We start from the raw sequence: 21,733 nt of genomic DNA, 5'->3' as shown, positions 1-21,733 counted from the left end.
TCATTTAGACTAGGAAAATTTTCTGTTTTACCAAGGAAAATTAGCAAGTAAAGTGGCCCAGTGGGGACTCTAATGTATTTTTTTTTCTTTTGAAGATTTTTTATTTATTTGTCAGAGAGCGAGAGAGCACAAGCAGGGAGAGCAGGAGGCAGAGGGAGAAGGAGGCTCCCCGCTGAGCAGGGAGCCCGATGTGAGACTCGATTCCTGGACCCTGGGATCATGACCTGAGCCGAAGGCAGACGTTTAACCAACTGAGCCACCCAGGTGTCCCATCTAATGTATTTCTTGCTGATGCACTCAAAACTTGCAAATTTTACTCTTTGCATAGTAGGAATCCCCTATTTCAAAATTAGTCCCTAAAACATCCTGCTCTCCTTCTTTGCTTTCCTTTAAAGGTGAACTAAAATAGATTTTTTCACAGGGAGATGAGAGATCTGTGCACTGGTCTGTCTCAATTTGGTCATTCTCATTTTTCCAGTGTTATTAATATGCAAATGCACAATGCAAACTATCAACTTAAGAAGAAATGTCTGTGTATGGGGGTGTGCTAAGGGGCAAAACAAAATCTCTTGACTCTTACCTTTCAAAAGTAAGAACACCCAACTGGTAGAAAACTGCAACTATAAGAAGATTCTTTCAAAAAATAAATGTATTAGTCAAAAAATTTTCATTTAACACTAACTTTAGAGCACAGTTTCTCAACCAACTTTGGCACTGATGACATTTTATGTCAAATAATTCCGGGGGGGGGGGGGGCGCGTCCCATGTATTACAGAATGTTAAGCTGCATCCCTGATTTCTACCCACTAGATGCCAGTAGCTCCTACCCAACTGTGACAACCAGAATGTTTTGACATTGCCAAATGTCCCTGGCGGGGGGGTGGGGAAGAAGGTACAAAATCAGCCCCATTTGAGAATTCTCACTATAGATGTACACGGGCTCAAAACCTCTTCCTAAAGACACTTACAAAACTATAGATTAGTTTCTCATTCATTTTTAGAAAAATATTAAACAAAAAACCTACTCTATGAGTGAGAACATTAAATATAATACAGCTAGGATCTAACATGGATTTTGACTATGTCCCATTTAGTATATCCAATGAATAAACAGGAAAATGTGCTCTATAAATAATGGCTAATTATAGAATGTTAATGAGGCCAAGGCAGGCTTCAGTCCCTCCCAACTGTATTTTTCTATAAAGACAGAGACTACATACATCCAAATCATCTTGTGTACTCTTGTAAAATACAGATTTCTTTTTTTTTTTTTTTAAAGATTTTATTTACTTATTCATGAGAGAGAGAGAGAGAGGCAGAGGGAGAAGCAGACTTCCCGCAGAGCGGGGAGCCCGATGCGGGACTCGATCCCAGGACTCCGGGATCATGACCTGAGCCGAAGGCAGACGCTTAACCATCTGAGCCACCCAGGCGCCCAAAATACAGATTTCTGAGCCCCAAAACAGACCTATGAAATTGATGTATGGAGGTAGCAATATAAATTTCTAATAAGCCTTCCTTAAGAACCCACCATTAAATTCCTATGCATACAAAAATATAAGAAAAACAGCACCATGGACTACTTATTTCCAATCTTTCGTGACCACAACTTTTAACATATTTTTAATCTGTGTCACTGATCAGAAGAAGATACAGAGAAGAAACAGACCAGTCAACTGATAGCAGATGGTGAGGAAGATAAAAGCATCAGTTTCAACAGTCAGAGAGACAGGATTGCATCTACCATTTACTTGGCCTGTAGCTATGAGCAAGGCACAAACTCCCTGGGTTTGAATTCTCTGTGAAAAAGAGAAAATTGTCATACCACATTGTTATTGACAAAAAGAACCAAAAACAGATGTGAAAGCTCCAAGGAAATAATACAGCATGATTATGAAAGATTACTATTATCTGACAGATATTAGTACAAAGCTACAACTAAGAAGAGAGCCATATTCAGTAAAATTATCCAATAAAATATTAATTTGGATATATAAAAGAAACCTGTTCCTAAAGAAACATATCCTAAATATTATTTAAACAATAAAAAGTAAAAGCATATTCATGAGGTATCTACGTTAAGCAAGAGAACATACTGACAAGCAGGAAAATTTCTACAGATGAGAAGCTGAGAGTCAGTCAGGTGTCACTTTATAGAAACAAGTATGAAAGGAGGAAAGATCCTATACAACTACCAAAGAAAAACTTGCTCTAGTATAATATAGCTAAGAAAAGATGTATATTCAATTTCTGGTGCAGACCAACATGAAATAAGCACACTAGAAGCTAAATTTTCTCACTGATTACAACTAAAGACTCGAGATAAAAATATATGAAGCAATTATATGAGTGATCCACAAAGTAAATCACAGCAGGCAGAGTGGAGAGGCAAAATCACAATCTGAGGTATGGTGAACTTGCCAGGTTTTCTTTTGTTCCCCTTTCTTCACTTAAAGCTCTGACTCAAAGATGGGGTTGAATTAGGTAACTGCACAGGAGGCATGGGCAGCAAAAGAGAAAAGGGAAGCCCAATTTTCTGATAAGAGAACCAAAGAAGGAGCACTGTGAACTGAAGAGTGTGTGAGGGGGACACATTTTTCCTCTCTACCAGCTTTGCCCCAGGGACAGCCCCAGTCATGTAATGGCATGGCCATGGTGATGATACTGTGGGGACTAAAACTCCCAAGAGAACACCCATCTCTGCATAGAAGAACCAGAAAAAAAGGTTTCAAAAAGAGTAGGGAGTAATCTCTGCTTGTTTGTTTTTTATACTTCACTGTTCTCTCAGCACTACACTCTAAGGCAATCCTACAGGACTGCCCAAAACAGAAGGACTGCACCACACAGAAAAGAACCTCAACCTTCTGGCCAGAGTTAATTATGAAAAGTGGCTACCAGAAGCCAGAAAATGTGGAGAAAAGCCTGCGAAGTATAGGAGAATATAAATCAGCATAAGTCCTGGGCTCCTGCCAAAGCTGTGCATGTGCCGAATACACCCAAAGAACCAGAGCAGTGACTGAGAACTGAGTTATAGCGTCAGCCTCAAACTAGCCCTCCAATGCTGCATGCAAAGTCAGACCCAAAGATCATAGGCTTTGGAACTGAATTCATGTTGGAACCACTACCCCCTAAAAGGAGAAGAATTTGAGTACTGGGTTAATCTCCCACTAAAATAACAACAAAATTACTATTATATAATGGATTCTAACAGGACACAGAGTCTCGTAAGATTTCAAAATGTCCAGGATACAATAAAAAAATTACCTGGTACACTAAGAACCAGGAAAATCTAAACAATTTTTTTTTTGAAGATTTTATTTATTTGAAAGAGAGTGAGTGAGAGAAACAGGGAGCATGGGCAGGGCGAGGGGGAGGGGGAGAAGCAGACTCTCCGCTGACGTAGTAGGGCTTGATCCCAGGACCCTGGGATCATGACCTGAGCCAAAGGCAGACGCTTAACCAACTGAGCCACTCAGGCATCCCTAAACAATTTTCAAGATAAAAGACAGTCAATTGATGAATACTTTGAGATGATTCAGATGTTGGAATTATCAGGCAAAGACTTTAACATGCATAATACAGCCATCCTTCATGAGTAAGGAAAAGTGTACACTCTTAAAATGAAAGAATATACAGAAATTCAAGAAAAAAATACATACATACAGATACACACACACACACACATATATATAACTGGAAAGCCAATTTAAAGGTGATGAGTAACATCAAATCTGAAAAAAAGAGAAAGTTTTTATAAAAAATGAACAGACTCAGGACAAAATTTAAAATTCACATTACCAGAGTTCCTGAAGACGAGAAAAATATTTGAAAAAGTAATGACTGAAAAGTATCCTAATTTGTTCAAAGAAATGGATTTAAAGATTAGAAAATCTCAGTTAAATAAAACCAAGGCCCGATCCATCAAAATCAAAGTGCTGAAAGCTAAACTCAATTTTTAAAAAATTTTAAAGGAGGGAATATTTTAAAAATATGCGTTTCATATACGGAAACAATAATTTGAATGACTGCAGTTTGGATCTATGGAAGTGGGGCACCTGGGTAGCTCAGGCAGTTAAGAGTCTGCCTTCGGCTCAGGTCATGATCCTGGGTCCTGGGATCAAGCCCCTCATCAGGCTCCCTGCTCAGCAGAGGGCCTGCTTCTCCCTCTTCCTCTGCCGCTCCCCCTGCTTGTGTACTGTCAAACAAATAAAATCTTTAAAAAAAAAAAACAAACTTTGGAAGTCACAAAACAGCTAAACTACATAAAGTACTGAGAAAAATGAGCTATCAACCTAGAAATCTATATCCATTGAAAATATTCTTCAAGTATAAGACAACTCAAAACATTGTCACACAAAGGAAAATTAAGAGAACTTAAGAAATTCTTCACTTAACTGAAATGAAACTACAAGAAAATCTGAAACTTCAAGCAAAAGGAATGGTAAATATCGAAAACTATTTTCTCCTACTACATTATAGGGGCACCTGGGTGGCTCAGTTGGTTAAGCATCTGCCTTCAGCTCAGGTCCTAATCCCAGGATCCTGGGATCGAGCCCCACATCGGGCTTACTGCTCAGTGGGAAGTCTGCTTCTTCCTCTCCTTCTCCCTCTGCCTCTGCCACTCCCCCTGCTTGTGCTCTCCCTCTCTCTCTCAAATTAAAAATAAAATAAATTATATAAAATATGCATTACTGTTGAAAGTAAAACTTAAGCATGTTTGGGAGATTTCATTCTATGTAAAATTAATACATATGACAACCATAACCAAAAAAGGGAGAGGGAATAGGGAACTGTATGGATGGAACTGTACAGTTTTACTTGAAGTAGTAAAACATGAAATCTTAACCCTGAGCCACCCAGGCGTCCCATTGTTTTAAATTATTTTTATTTTTTTTTTAAAGATTTTATTTATTCGTCAGAGAGAGAGAGAGAGAAAGAGAGTACAAGCAGGGGGAGTGGCAGGCAGAGGAAGAAGCAGGCTGCCCACTGAGCAAGGAGCCCAATGAGGGACTAGATCCCAGGACACTCGGATCATGCCCTGAGCCAAAGGCAGACGCTTAACTGACTGAGCCACCCAGGCATCCCATAAAACATGAAATCTAAGTACACTGTAACAAATAGGTATATATATTATAATCCATACAGCAACCTTGAAAAAACAACAAATAAAGAAAAAAGATACACCAAAATTGAATACTAAAAATATTCAAATAATCCAAAGACAGCAAGAAAGGAAGAAGAAACAAAAAACAGAAGGGACAAACAAAAGAACTTAAAAATGGAAGGACTAACTTGAATGAATTCAATAATTTCATTACATTTAAATTAAAAGACGTTAACTGTCAGATTGTATTTTTAAAGAAAACCTGATTATACACTGCCTACTAGATTTCCACTTTAATATAAAAATGTACACACATGAAAAGAGAATATGCAAACACTACTCAAATGGAAGATGAAGTGTACAATCGGACAGGGTAGGTGTCAGAAGAAAGAAAATGACCAGGGATAAAGACGGACATTACACAATGATAAAAGAGTCAACTCACCAAGAAGAAATAACAATCATAAATGGGTAATACAACAAGAGAGGTGAAACTACATGAGGTGAAACTAACATAATCAATACACAAATGTTCAATCATAAAATTATAGTTGAAGACTTTAACATTCCTCCTTGAAAAACTGATAGAGCAAAGGAAAGACAGAAATCAGCAAGGATGTAAAAACACTATGAATCAATAACCTTACTGACATTTATAGACCTCTCCACACAAAAAGAGCAGAATGTACTTTTTTTCCAAGGGCTATACCATTCACCAAAATATGCCATAAACCTTATAAAATTTAAAATAAACCTGACAAAAGCGAGCCTTATCAAATTTAAAAGAACTGAAATCATACAAAGCACATTCACTAGACATAATGGAATTAAAATAGAAATTAATAAGAGAAAGGGGATTGAAAAATCCTCAAATATCTGTAATCCGACATACATGTAAATAACCCATAGGACAAAGAATTATCAAGAGAAATTTTAAAATATTTTGAACTGAATGAATATGAAAATACAACATATGATACTTGGTAGGATGTACAGCTATATCAGTGCTTGGAGAGATATTTATAGCATTAAATGCTTATATTAGAAAACAAAGTATTTCAAAATAATAATCTACATGCTTCTTCCTTGAAAAATTAAAAGAGTAAATAAAGCCAACATGAAAGAAGGAAGAAAATACTAGAAATCAATGAAATTGGAGATAAGCAACTGACCAAATTCAATGAAACGCAGAACTAGTTAATTTTTAAAAATCAATAAATTTGATAACCTTTTAGCCAGAGTGAAAGAGGAAGATAAAAAGAGAACACCCAAATTACTAATACCAGAAATAAAAGATAGGCAATCAATACAGCTCTACAGAGAATAAAGAAACACAACAAACAACTTCATGCTCATAACGTTGACAAATTAAATGAACTAATTTCTTAAAAGACACAGATTATTAAAACTCAACTCAAGAAAAGAACTAAATAATTTGAACAGTCCTAAATCTATTAAAATGTAGTTTAATTTGTAGTTTAAGACATTTCAAAAGGAAAACTACCAGGAACAGATGATTTCAGTGACAAATTCCACCAAACATTTAAGGAAGAAGTAACAATTCTACATAATCTTCTCCAGAAAAGAGAAGAGGAAGAAACATTTCCCAACTCATTTTGTGAGACTAGCATTAACCTGATACCAAAAACACATACAAAAAATACATCAAAACATTACTAGAATGTAAGAATACATACCAACATCTCCCTCAGCACAGACACAAAAATTCTCAACAACGTATTAGCAAACCAAATCCAGCAATATATAAAAAGGATAATGCACCATAACCAAGTAGTGTTTAGATCAGGAATTTAAGGTTGGTTCAACAATCAAAATTCATCACTGAAACTTACCATGTTAACTGAAGAAAAACCAATGATCACAAAGAAGAAAACACTGGACAAAACTCAATATCCAGTCATGATATAAACTTGGTCACTTTTGGTAAGCTACGCATAGACGAGAAATTCCTTAAGCTGATAAGGAGCATCTACAAAATAACTATAGCCATCAACATATTTAATGGTAAAAGACTAAATGCTCTATTCCGAAATCAGAAAAATGACAAAAATTTCCACTCTTACCACTCCTATTCATTTATTATAGTCACTGCAGTAAGATAAGAAAATGAAAAAGGCATACAGATTGAAAAAACAATTTTAATTCAGACGTAAAAAATTTCACGCAATCTACAAAAAATCTCTTAGAACTAACAAAGGAGTTAAGTTGCAGGTTACAGCATCAATTCTGTATCTATATACTAGCAATGAATTAGAAATCTTAATTTAAGAAAAGATTACAATATACAACAGCAAAAAAAATTAATTACTTAGGTATAAGTCTAACAGAGTTTCTGTTTGGGATGATGAAAAAGTTTTGGAAATGGATAGTGGTGATGGTTATACAACATTATGAATATATTTAATACCACTAAATTGTACCCTTAAAAATGTTAAAATAGTAAACTTCATGTTATCTATTTTTATCACAGTAAAGAAATCTTTTTTTAAAAGATTTTATTTATTTATTTGAGAGAGAGCACGAACTGGGGGAAGAGGGAGAAGCAGGCTCCCAGCTGAGCAGGAAGCCAGACTCGGGACTCGATCCCAGGATGAGCGAAGACAGACATTTAACCAACTGCGCCACCCATGCACCCCACACCAAAGAAATCTTTAAAAAGATTTTTTTTAATGGGCAAAAGGTTTGAACAGAAGTTAAAATGGACCCAAAATGTTATGTAGTAGGTGATGAGGGCACTAATCAAGGAGAAACAAACAATATGATTAGATGGGGAGATGACAACTGTTTTTGAATATGCTGAATATGAAACAATATTCTGGTTATGTACTGATGACTAACAAATCATATCAAAACAATGGGTTAAAACAATAACAATAATTTATTTTACTAAGGATTCTGGGATTTCACTGGGCTCAGGTAGGTAGGTCTCGCTCAATGAATCTCATGTGGCTACAGTAATATGAAAGTTGAAACTGGTGTCATCTCAGAGCCTCTTCACTCAGATGGCTAATGTCTTGCCTTGGAAGACAAACTGGAATTCCCTAGGCATCTATGTGTTCTCTCCATGTGGTGTCTTCATAGAATCTCCACAGGGTGGCCTCAGGATAACCAAACTTCTTACATGGTATCTGAAAGCTCTCCTAGAATGGGTGTACTATAAAACACCAGCAGAGGCTGAATGGTCTTTTCTAACCTCAACTGAGAAGTTCTACAACATTTCTTCCAATGGATTCTATGGTGCAGGGGGGTCACTAAGGCCCAGCAAGTTCCAACTATAGGGAATATCGACCCCCTCTTATGGTGGGAGAAATTTCAAAGATTTTCTGGACGTGGTTTTAAAACATCATGAATACCTCTAGAATCTTTAGCAGACACAGAGTTTGACTTGAGGAAAGGTAATAGGACTGGAGATAATAAATATTAGAGTCTTCAGAAACCAGGAAAGAATGGAAGACACAAAAAACAATATTAAATCCTAAAGGAACGTCAATATGTACAAAACTGATTAAGACAGAGAATGTGATCAGAGATAGGAGAGCTTTCCTTAAAAGAAGAATAACAGTTTTAACAACTGTTAGAAGTCAAACACAGTAAGCCTCAAGAAGCTAGTTAATTTCTCAACTAGATGATAAGCTTTGAGGAAGCAGTTTGAAGTAGAAGAATGAGGGCTGAGGAAAGGTTGTGGTATCTATTTTTTTATTTTTCAACCTTTATTAAACTATAATTGACAAATAAAATTGTATATATTTAAGGAGTACAATGAGATGCTTTGATATACATACACATTATAGAATGATTAGACTGCAATATTAGATCCTTGATGACAAAGTAAGTAAGATGACTCTTGTTATACTGGCAAAAAGCACATAAAATAGAAATGGGAAGGGGAGATAAACTGAAAAAATAAACACTTGATTTGAATGCAAATACAAGGAGGTAATTTCAAATTTCATTGTAAACAGTCATCCATTTTTGTTATTCTTACTAAGGAAATAGAATTAGCAATTTACTGCTTAAAATGTTAAGGCAAATTAGTAACCTTCCAAAGCAGAGAGCATCAGATCCAGACTGGTTCACTGGTGAATTATACCAAATATTTGGTAAGAAAAAATCCTATCAATTCTCTACAATTCCTTTCAGAGGGTAGAAGCAGAAGGAATACTTCCAAACTCACTCTATGAAACCAGCATTACATCTCCATCAGAGCGTGACCAAGCACATTGTCAGTGAGCAGTAATTTTGAAAGACATCTTTTTCTCTGAGCAGGTCTCAATAATGGGCTTAAAATATTCACTAAACCATGTTATAAACAAATGTGCTATAATCCAGGCTTTGTTTTTCCATCTATGGATCACAGGCAGAGTAGATTTAGCATAATTCTTAAGGGCCTGAGAATTTTTTTGTTTTTGGTTTTTTTTTTTTAAGATTTTATTATTTATTTGAGAAAGAGAGAGGGATAGAGCACAAGCAGGGGGAGCAGCAGAGAGAGAGGGAGAAGCAGGCTCCCCGCCGAGCAGGGAGCCCGATGCGGGGCTCGATCCCAGGACCTGGAGATCATGACCTGAGCCGAAGGCAGACGCTTAACGACTGAGCCACCCAGGCGCCCCTAGGGCCTGAGAATTTTTTGAATGACCAGTGAGCACTGGCTTCAACTTAAAGTCATGAGCTGCATTAGCCCCTAGCAAGAGAGTTAGCGTGTCCACTGAAGCTTTGAAGCCAGGAACTCACTTCTCTCTAGCTGTAAAAATCCTAGATGGCATCTTCTTCCAAAAGAAGGCTGTTTTGTCTACATTGAAAATCTGTTGTTTAGTGTAGCTGTACTTTCATTGAGTAGCTAGATCTTCTGGAATAACTGGCTGCAGCTTCTACATCAGCACTGGCTGCTTCACCTTGCACCTTTACATTATGGAAATGGCCTCCCTCCTTAAATCTCATGACACTGCCTCTGCTAGCTTCACACTCTTCTTCTACAGCTTCCTCACCTCTCCTAGCCTTCATAGAACTCAGTTAGGGCTTTGCTCTGGATTAGGTTTTGGTTTAAAGGAATGTTGTGCCCAGTCTGATCTTCTATCCAGACCACTCAAACTTTCTCCTTATCAGCAATAAGGGTATTTCATTTTCTTATCATTTGTGTGTTCACTGGAGTAGCTCTTTTAATTTCCTTAAAGAATTTTCCTGTGCATTCACAACCTGACTAACTGGTACAGAAGACCAAGCTTTCAGCCTATCTCACTCTGGGCATGGAGCCTGATTTAAGATTCTCTCCCTCTGCCCCTCCCCCTGCTCCCACACTCACGCATGCACAGTCTCTCTCTAAAAAATAAATGAATAAAAAAAAAAAATAAAATAAAAAAAAAAATAAAAAATAAATGAATAAAATGAGAAACATGCGACTCTGCCTTTCACTTAACATGCAGAGGCCACTGTAGGGTAATTAACTGTCCTAATTTCAATATTCTTATGTTTCAGGGAATAGTGAGGCCCAAGGAAAGGGAAAAAGAAAAAAGACAAGGGAACAAATGGTCAGTGGAACAGTTAGAACACACACATTTAATCAATTAAGTTCACCGCCTTATATAGATGGTAGTTCATGGCACCCCAAAACAATTACAATAGTACATCAAAGATCACCATAATATAATAATAATGAAAAGGTTTGAAATATTTCAAGAATTACCAAAATGTGACACAAAGTGAGCCAATGCTGTTGGAAAAATGGGGCCAACAGACTTGCTCAACACAGAGCTGCAACAGATCTTCAATTTGTAAAAAAAAAAAAAAAAAACAAACCAAAAAACAGTATCAGCAAAGTACAACAAATCAAAGTGTGATAAAATGAGGTATGCCTATAATTTGAAAACACAAAAGCTAAAAGCTACAGGAAGAAAACTAAGCATATTTTTAAAAAGAGGCAATGAATTATTCTAGGAAAAACAAAATATAATCAAAATATACTGCTTGGCTATCCAGTAAATTAACTTGCATAATCATAAAAAAGTAAACAATGACACCAATTAAGGCAAAACCCGCCAACTGCTCACATCATACCCATTTTCTCTCATTTCTTTAAAATAAAACTCCAATACTGTTTGGAGTAGCAACAATATCTAAAAAACTCAGCAGTGGGGTGCCTGGATGGCTCAGTCAGTAGAGCATGTGACTCTTGATCTCACGGTCATGAGTTCAAGCCCCACACTGGCATGGAGTCTACTTTAGAAAAATAAAATAAAATAAAATAAAATACGCAGCCTTGCAGCCCCAATGAGGGCATGTGACTAAATTTTGGCCATTAAAATAACTAGAAGCTATAGGGTAGAATTTATAAGCAACCCTCCTCAAGATTGGGGAAGAAAACTGGCATGTGCCCTTTCTGCTTCTCCATTTTCCTCTACTATAAGCAGAAAGAGTTAGGGATTCCTGGAAAAATAAAGAGAGACAGGGGCGCCTGGGTGGCTTAGTCATTAAGTGTCTGCCTTCGGCTCAGGTCATGATCCCAGGGTCCTGGGATCGAGCCCCACACCAGGCTCCCTGCTCCGCAGGAAGCCTGCTTCTCCCTCTCCACTCCCCCTGCTTGTGTTCCCTCTCTCGCTGTGTCTCTCTCTGTCAAATAAATAAAATCTTAAAAAAAAAGAGAGAGAGACAGAACTTTCTTGACATAAGAAAAGTCATTTTAGGCTCCCAGCCATCTTGAGAAAGGGTGTAAGAGCAAAGAGCCACTATCAGGACAGGATATAACCTAATCATATCAGAGATAATAAATCAATGGTAAAACTCCCAGTGCCAATTCAAAAGTTAAGATTGACCTGATATACATCCTTGAGTTATCTCTGCAAGATCTAAACCTCTCTGAGCACTCAGATATGGACCAACTGGAGCCAGAGGACTGATGATTGCCGGCCCTCATGACTTTGACCTGGACTCAGTCACCCTGAGATGACTTCTTCCCCCCGTCCGTACTGTATTCCCCATTGTGTAAGCCCCTTCATGAATATGTGCACACCCTTAGCTTAAAAATTCCTCAGTTTTGTTGTTCAGGAAAAACTGCTTTGGGAAAGATCCCCAGTGTTCTCCTCTACTTACTGCAAGTAAAAGCCTTTCTTTTCCTATTCTTTGACTTAGTTGTGTCTTTTGGTTCAATAACCACCAAGAGGCAAACCCAGTTTTGGGTTAACACTGCCACCTACCTAAAAGCTGACAAGTGTGTTAGAGTTCTAAGAGCTTTCTTGGATCATGAAGTGATCTTATGTATACAGCCATGCTCTCAGGGAAGCAAAGGACAGCAAAGTCAGGGAGCCTGACTCCTTGGTAACTGTGAAGTTGCTATCGTATTCCTGAACCATCAATCTCTAGAATTCTTTTATGTGAAAGAAAAATGAACTTTTAGCTCCTTTAAGTTACTGTTATTTCCAGTTTCTTTTATTAGAAATGTAATTCTGATAAATATTAGAAAGATAAATAGTAGACAGAGGGATAGATAGATACACAGATTTAACTAAAAATTATGACAAAAAATTTAGGAAGGGGGGTGTGAAGATGTAAAATGGACTAAATATTAAATCCTCATCTTGCATAATAGGAAGTGAGTATAAATAATGTCCAAAAGAGACTGGGGAAAGAGTGGTAAAAAAATAATAATTATGTCCAAAATAAAAAACATAAACCAGCACAGAAAAATGGGAGTAAATGCCTAAAATACAACTCCAAAGGTATTTGGAAACTAGTACTAAAAGAGTGGGAGTGGATTCCAGCCCCATCAAGCAGGAGCACACAGCCAGCATCCTGGTCATGGTTGATCAAGAGCGTATAGTTATTGCCATCAAGCTGGATAGTGTGTAGTACGCCCTGCTGAGTGAGATCATCAAGCACTTCGAGCACAAGAGGTTCCACCTCATGGCCATGAGACTCCTACAGGCCTCTGAGGAACTCCTGAAGCAGCACTACATTGACCTGAAGGACCACCCATTCTTCCCAGGGGTGGTGAAGTACATGAGCTCCAGGCCAGTTGTGGCCATGGTCTGGGTGGGACTGAAAGTGGTGAAGACAAGGCAAGTGATGCTTGGGGAGACCAACTCAGCAGATTCTAAGCCAGGTACCAATCGGGACTTCTGCATTCAAGTTGGCAAGAACAACATTCATGGCAGCGATTCAGTAAAAAGTACAGAGAAAGAAACCAGCCTATGGTTTAACCCTGAAGAACTGGTTGACTACAAGTCTTGTACTTTTGACATATCTATGAATAAAAGGTAACCAAAGCATCAGTCCCCTTTGGCACCACTTGATGTGTCCCTAGACACAGCTCTTCAGTCCACTGACTTGAAAGTAACAGAATCAATCTTTCTTTTCTAAAACATACCTACCAATAAAGCCTTTGAAAACTGGAAAAATAAATAAATAAGACGGTGGGAGCGTGTCATTAAGCTTTCATTATATGCTTTGCCCTGACTGGCTTTGAAAAACTATTTAAAATTGTATGTTACTACTAAGATAAAAATTAATAACCGAGATATTAACTACTAATTTAATCTGCTACTACAAAAATATAGCACTAACATGAAGAAATGATCTTTTTCAGACAGAAGTCTGGCCTTTGCCCTTCACTAATGGGAGTGATCTCTAGACCCTTGGAATGTTCTACTTGACAGGAATGTCTATTTTCCTGGTGCCTTGGTCACCTGACAGTCTAACAACATGATTTATGATGGGGCTTTGGGCCATATCACATCAGTTCTAACCTCCAGAGGAACTGGAGACTAAGAATATTAGCCTGACCTCTGGAAGAGGTTAGACATTGGGTCAGTTAGGCAGGCAGTATGTGATCAAGTCCCAGTAAAAATACAAAAGGCTTGGGGAAGACTCCCTGGTTGGAAACAGTCCGTGTGTACTGTCACACAAGATGGCCAGGAGAAGGTAACATCTTCTATGACTCCATGGCTGAGAGGACTTGAAGTTCTTGGTTTTGATTCCTCCTAGACTCTGCCCAATCCATCTCTTCCCTTGGATGATCTTAATCTGTATCCTTTCCCTGTAATAAACTACATCTATGAGTATAACAGCTCTCAATGAGTTCTGTGAATCCTTCTAACAAATTACTGAAACTCAGGGTGGTTTTAGAAATCTCCCAAACGTACAACTGATGGCAAAAGTAAGGGCAGTTGGGTGGTCACTGTGCCCCTAAACTTTGCACTTTGGCTGACTCTGGGTAACTAAAGAGGAAGGAGGGAAAAGAAGATAAAGGGCCAGAAGGGATGTTACATTTCTAAAGTGCCTTAATAGAATCCTTATTGGCTGCTTTATATACATTCATTTAACCCTGATAACCTTAACAGATGATATTATTTCCACCTTATATATAAGGAAATTATATATATATAAAGGTCAAGTAAGTGGGACAATGCCACAGAGCAAGTATTTGATAGGTCCAGGATACAAATCCAGCCTTTTGAATTCCAAGGCCCATGCACTTCTCATTATACTATGCTACCTCCCTACATCCCAACTTCCTTTATCAATCATTCATAGTGCTTAATCTTAATTTTGACACCACTGTATGTTTAAGTAATCTGTGTGAGGTAGTCTAATAGCTACAATCCAGGACCAGATCTATGTAGTTCTTCGTAGAACTAGCACAGTTCCATTCAAGTTATTCTTTTTCTTTTAAGATTTTATTTATTTATTTGAGAGAGAGAAAGAGAGCGAGTGCGAGCAGGGAGAGAAGCAGACACGGGGAAGGAGAGGAAGTGAGAAAGAATCTCAAGCTGACACCACACCGAGTGCAGAGCCCGACACAGGGCTTGATCTCATGACCCTGAAATCATGACCTGAGCCAAAATCAAGAGTTGGGACGCTTAACGGACTGAACCAGCCAGGTGCCCCTCAAGTTATGCTTGATGGGGAAAAATGAAAGTCACTTCACAGTAATTCAAATTATGTGATATCAAAAAATATGCAGTGAATCCAACATTGTAAATTAACCTACTACTAAATTTAATTGCCTATTTACTTCCAGATTTCTTTAACATGGGAAAAAAATTAAAGAACTGCAAAAGGAACAGTGAAAAGCACTACAAGCACTGAAGTTTATTATAAACAAATCAAAGGAAGCATCAAAAGGAAGTGTCTGCACATTCAGAAAAATGTTTGTCATAAGAGTATTACTGATTCATCACATATTACAGCTGTTGCTTTTTCTTGGTGGAAACTAAACAAGTTACATTAAAAATTATGTGCAGAATTCAGAAGGTGAATGAAAAAAGTCATACTAGGAAAAGTATTTAAGAGGAAAACATATTACCAAACCAAATTCACAAATAGGAGAAAAGAGTTTCAGGATAAGTAAATATTTCTGAAAGTGAGCAATTTGCTATACTGTACATGCAATGCATGCATATATGCAAGTCCAGGGTTGTTTTATTTTGGAAGCATAATTAAGCATAATTAAGACTTATTTTAGAAAAGAATGTTAAATAAGGACAAAGACTCAAATAAGACTAAATGGATGCTACCTTTAATACATAACCAAATTTCTAATATATAGATACTAAACTATCTAATTTTGAGTTAGGAACAACATTCAAAATGGGTACAGAGATGAGAAGCAAGTTCTTTTCTACAGTATTGTGATCAGCAAAGTCCATCCACCAACACCAACCCACACCAACCCCTGGGCAGAGGGTCATACTGGGCATCAAGGATTCCTCCAGGGGATTCTTGGTTTCACAGGAGACTCAGAACAAAGAATTACCCAGGTGAAGGGGTTAGGTAGTGGTGCATCAGAGAAGGAGTCATGTAGCTTACCTATATGGTAACAACTACACCTCTATGGTCACCAACACCATTCCAATGAATATTGAAAGCATGTTTTCAAGTTTTAGCACAGAAACAGAGCTATGACATATATCCTTTCTCAAAGAACAGGACTCAAGTAGCTGAGAAGGGCATGCTATTCAACTTCAGGAAAGGCACACAGAGCAAAAGAGAGGAAGTAGACCCCAAGCTAACCACCTAGTTTCATCAAATTACTCACGGTAACCTGTGGCCTAGACAAACAGACTTACATTCAGTACAATACAAAAAAAAAAAAAAAACAGTATAATGGCAAAAACATTTAAATGACTATTCCCTCAAAGAATATGAGATAAGTGTGTTATAATATGTTATAATATAATATAATATAATATAATATAATATAATATAATATAATATAATATAATATGTGTGATAATAAAATAGTGTGTTACCAGGTCTGTACTCCATATACACTGTTAGTATGGAGATGAACAGTGTGGGCTAAAATATTTAAGAATTAATCTGAAGATGCTGGATATATAAACTACAAACATAAGATAGTTAAATAATGAAGAACTGATCAGCCAAACAAAGTTTCTCTGATAATAGGTGAGCCCAGACCAAGTAGGGTTAAGGTGCTTCTCAAATGTGGCAGATGACTTGAGTTGAAATCTTCTAAAATAACAAACCCAATGGCCCACATGCCTAGGGCTTCATCTTTGGAAAGCAAGTGCCATTTTGTCCCTGTCACCAAATCAATGTATCTCAGACTAACTTGATTTTATAGAGTGCATACATTCACCATTATTATTTACCATTATTAACTGAGATCTGAGTTTTTCTATTTGGCTCAACTGAATATTGGACAAAGAACACAGCCAGCAAATATGTTAACTATTTCATATCAAAATCCACTATTATATAATGAGATATATTTTCACATTTTAAAACAATCAGGATTTTCAGTTCTTGTCATGACGGAGTAGCTAATGTTGGGATACCCTCCTGCTATAAACATCTATAAAAGCTGGACCAAATATACAAAAAATGAAAAAAACAAAAAAGCCTATTTGCAGGCCTTAGACAATAACCACCACAGCACTATGATCCTTGATAGAAGAGAAGCAGATAAATCAAATCCCATATTCACACTGGCTTTCTCCATAAGGGCATTTCCCAAATCATGGTGTAGAGAAAGAGAGCCCAAACAGTGTAGCAGTCCCGCTGGAAGAGAAGACTACAATACTGCTTGAGACTGCTATGGTAGCTGGATTGGGGGGCAGATTATTAGAGAGGAAAGAGCCGGAAAAAAAAAAAGTTACAAAAATCTATATGAAAATTCCCATCTGGGGGGCACCTGGGTGGCACAGTCAGTTAAGTGTCAGACTTGGTTTCAGCTCAGGACGTGATCTCAGGGTTGAGATGGAGCCCCATGTTGGGCTCTCCACAGAGCATGGAGTCTGCTTAGTTTCTCTCTCCCACTCTCTCAAATAAATAAATGAAACTTAAAAAAAAAAAAAAATCCCCTCCAGTTGTCATCTGCCTCCTAGGCTGTGCATGCACAGGGTTAGACTCCTAGAAGCCCAGAAGAGAACAGCTACTGGAAGGCTGTTAGCTAAACAAAGATTTCAGAGCTTGCACAGTTTTGAATAAATGAAGTACAAACTAGTCAGAGGAGAGAGACCTTGATGAATACCACAGGTGTTTAGGTGAGACCCTAGATAATCCAAGCCCTAAGAATAAAAACACAGTTGAAACAGACTTACCTTAACAAAGCCTAAAACTAAACTTCAGAGAATCAAAGTGACCCACTGGCAATTTAACTGCCTGCCAGAATAAAATGCAATTTTACTTAGAGGAAGATAACAATCCAGAGCTTCTATAACAGGGGTCAGCAAACCTTTGCAGTAAAGAGCCAGAAAGTAAATATCTTTACATTTTGAGGGTCACAGTCTCCACTGCACATTCTCTTAAAACAACAACCAAACCTTTAAAAAAGTAAAAACCATTCTTAGCTCATGGGCCACACAATAGCCACCAGGCTGGATTTGGCCCATGGGCCAGTCTGCTGTCCACTACTCCACATTACACTCACAATATCCATCATACAATGCAAAATTAGTAGATATGTGAAGCAGGAAAAGTGTTTGATAATCCAGAAACAAAACAGTCAACAAAACAGACATAGGAGTGATCTACATATTGGTCTTATATAAGAGCTTTAAAATAACTATGACTACATATTAAAGACAACACAGTCAGAATATAGAGAATAGATTAAAATAGGATATATTTCATCACTAGAGAATTAGAGTCTGAAAATGATCACACAGATATTCTAGAACTGCAAAATATGTGAAATAGAGGAACTCCCTGAATAGGTTTAGTAGCAGAATAAGCACAGGGAAAAAAACCCACAGAATTAGCACATGCAAAGACAGATTAATAGCTATTCAAAGGACAGAAAAAAATTATAAGCAAAATAGAACATATGTTAGATGTGGGATGCAGTCAAACAATCTAATATATATGTAACTGGCATACAGAAGGAAAGAAGAGAAAATAGGTCAGAGGCAATATCTGAATCAGTGAAGGATGAGAACTTTTCAAATGTTCTAAGATACCAACCTACAGATTCAAGGAGGTCAGTAAATACCAAGCAGGATAAACACACACATACAAAACCATATATACCTATATTACAGACAGGGGACTAAAAAAAATCAAAGAAAGAGAAAAATCTTAAAAACAAAGGAGGAAAGGACCTCTCTCTTGTCCTTCAGTAGAACACAGTAAAAATGAAAGATGACTTCTCAAGAGAAATATGAAAGCCAATGAAGTGGCATCTTCAAACTACCGAAGGAAAAAAACCTATCAACACAGAATTCTATACTCAGCAAAAATATCCCCCAGAACATGAGGAATAATAAAAGTTGAAAGAATCTGTCATAAACAGACCTTATTTAAAAAAATAATAAAAGAAGTTCTTTAGGATGAAGGAAGATGATTCTAAATGGAAGCATGGATATATAAGAAATGAATAACTGCAGAGAGTATAGATATAAAGACAAATATAACAGACCACTGATTGTTTAAAGCAATAAAACCAATGTCTTACAGGGTTTATAACATATGAGGAGGATGTTAAAATACATAATAATAGCAAAAAAGTAGGAGGTGGGTAAATGGATTTAAACTGTTTTAAGGTTTTTGTATTTGTGGGGGAACATGCTAGAAGTAGTAAAGGTAGACTTTGCTAAGTAAAGACACATTTTGCAATTTCTAAGGTAATCACTAAATGTCTGATATGAAAAGATTAACCCAAAAAAGCTAATAAAGGAAATACAACAGAAGCAGGAAATACTTAGAGGGGCACAAAAGAATCTGTTTGTTTGTTTGTTTGTTTTGATGAGGGAAGTATTCAATGACTTAATCTTGTGGTAGTTCCACAGATATATACATATGAAAACATTCTTTGAGTTTTATACTGAAGATCTATGCACTGTACAATATATATCATACACATGGTAACAACAACAACAAAAAAAGCCTATATATAATTTCCAGGGCATATGAAGACTGATCTGCAGTACCTTTCTAAACAGAATCCAACATATCTCCCCAAAACTTAATGGTTTACAGCTACTTTCACAATTATTTTTTCCATAATATATACTGGGTACTCAATAATTACTATCATTAAATGGGTATATGAACAACCCACAATTTTATTTAATTTACTGTACAACTGCCAAGATAATAAATTCCTGATTCTCAAAACTATAAATTTAACAATTGTTTTCTTTACTTTTTAAGAATAAACTGGCATTTTTACAATTTCTGTTTAAATGTATTTTTAATCAATATTGCCAGGAAACACACTAGGTGTTGGAAACAGTACATAGACCCAGTACACAGATGAAAATATATATAAAGCAATTAGCATATTGCTATCTTATGGAATTTTAATTATAATATTCTTCTAAGAAAAATCTGTAACTACAGAATAGATTAAATCTATTAAATCACAAGCAATAGAAGAAAGAATCAACCATTCTAAATGAGTCAGTCACATAAATAAGTACTTCACAAATATTTTATTCTGAGCATTCTATGCAAGGCAAATATTATTCTCCTTTAACAAATGAAGAATCTAAAACACTAACTTGTGTATAATCACAAAGCTAGTAAGTCTTCAAACTAAAGACTTACAAATTCATCACTGGATAACTGTCCAGGAATTTCTCAGTAGAAGTAAATGTCATTATCAGTAACAAATTTATACATGACAAATGTGATACAAGACCTAAGAACTATATATATACCTCATGAAACATAGCAGCATTAAAGAAAAAAGAAACAAACAAGAAATAAGATAATCTTAACTGTGCATAATTATAAACCTGATTAATAAAGAGTTTTCTAGTGCTTAATATAATATAGTTTGGGGAAAAAAATTTAAAGAAAAGCTTTGAAGATCTTTGATATATTACAATGTTTGAATTTTCAAACACTATGGTAATTGGCAAATTATCACATATTTTTGCACTAAAGAAGACCAGTTGCATTTTAACATGTGATTTTAATAAAAAAATCTTAGTAAATAGTAAATTCTCCTTCAGGGTAGACATTCTTGAAAATCAATCTTAGAGATGTCAAGGTTAAACAAGGAAGACTGGACACAAACGTTTGCTCAAGACGCACTAAAGTAACAGTAAAGACAGTAATCAAAGTGAGTCTATACAAGTAACCGTCTCCTCCATGACCATCTCTACACCCCCCTTCCAAATACCCATCACTCTAAAAACCTGAAATTTAAATTTCAGCTCATTTTTACTGAGCTGAAAACAGGGAAATCTATATAAGTGTAAGTCTACATACTCAAGAGTTGAGAGCTCTCCAGTCCCTTTCTCTCACTCAGTTCTATGAAGACCCAGCAAGGCTCCATAAACTCCAGGTAGATGATAGGAAGTTTTCTCTCCAGGGAAAAGAAATACTGAACTAACCAAATATTATTACATAACTATTTTGTTTATTGAAAAGATAACAGGAAGTATCTGTGTATGGAGCAGGGAAAAGAAGTGTAAGAGATCTAAAGTCTCATCCTTCAAAGTCAATACAGAATATGAACAAAAAAGGCAGAAAAAAACAGAAATAATATAAGCATGTTTCTTACAACCATAGTACTAAATATGAGAGAAAAACTAAATGTGTTGAATGTGGTTTTTTCTAAGGCAAGAATCTGCTAGGTTTTGTTATAAACATTTTAAAATCTATTTGGTGTTTTAAATTATATACATGAGGGGCACCTGGGTGGCTCAGTCAGTTGAGTGCCCAACCCTTGGTTTTGGCTGAGGTCATGATCTCCTGGGTCAGAGGATCAAGCCCTGCATTGGGCTCTGTGCTCAGCAGGGAGTCAGTTGAAAGTCTCTTCCTTTGCCCCTCCCCCCACTCACTCACTCCCTCTTTCTTCCTCTAAAATAAATAAATTTTAAAAAAATCTTGGGGTGCCTGTGTGGGACAGTTGGTTAAGCCTCCAACTCTTGGTTTCGATTTGGGTCGTGATCTCAGGGTCGGTCGTGAGATTGAGCCCCGAGTCAGGCTCAGCATGGAGTCTGCTTGATATTCTCTCTCCCTCTCCCTCTACCCCTCCTTGCTTGTGCGCTCTCTCTCTCTAAAATAAATAAATCTTTAAAAAATCTTTTTTGGGGGGCGGCTGGGTGGCTCAGTCATTAAGCGTCTGCCTTCGGCTCAGGTCGTGATCCCAGGGTCCTGGGATTGAGCCCCGCATTGGGGCTCTGTCAAATAAATACATAAAATCTT

At 36.9% G+C, this 21,733-nt stretch overlaps 1 protein-coding gene and 1 pseudogene across 7 annotated transcripts in view; one reads left to right on the top strand and one right to left on the bottom strand.

Moving 5' to 3' along the window:
• PTPN4 (protein tyrosine phosphatase non-receptor type 4) overlaps window positions 1–21,733 on the bottom strand; it is a 223,558-nt gene that overhangs the window by 154,229 nt on the left and 47,596 nt on the right. The window lies entirely within an intron of this gene.
• LOC102734666 (nucleoside diphosphate kinase B pseudogene) lies at window positions 12,911–13,387 on the top strand (annotated as a pseudogene).

This window comes from Leptonychotes weddellii, chromosome 3 (genome assembly GCF_054177405.1).
Source record: "Leptonychotes weddellii isolate Sample4059 chromosome 3, ASM5417740v2, whole genome shotgun sequence".
Lineage (NCBI taxonomy): Eukaryota > Metazoa > Chordata > Mammalia > Carnivora > Phocidae > Leptonychotes > Leptonychotes weddellii.
Note: the sequence above shows the minus strand (reverse complement) of the source record. Positions and strands in the feature narration are given on the sequence as shown.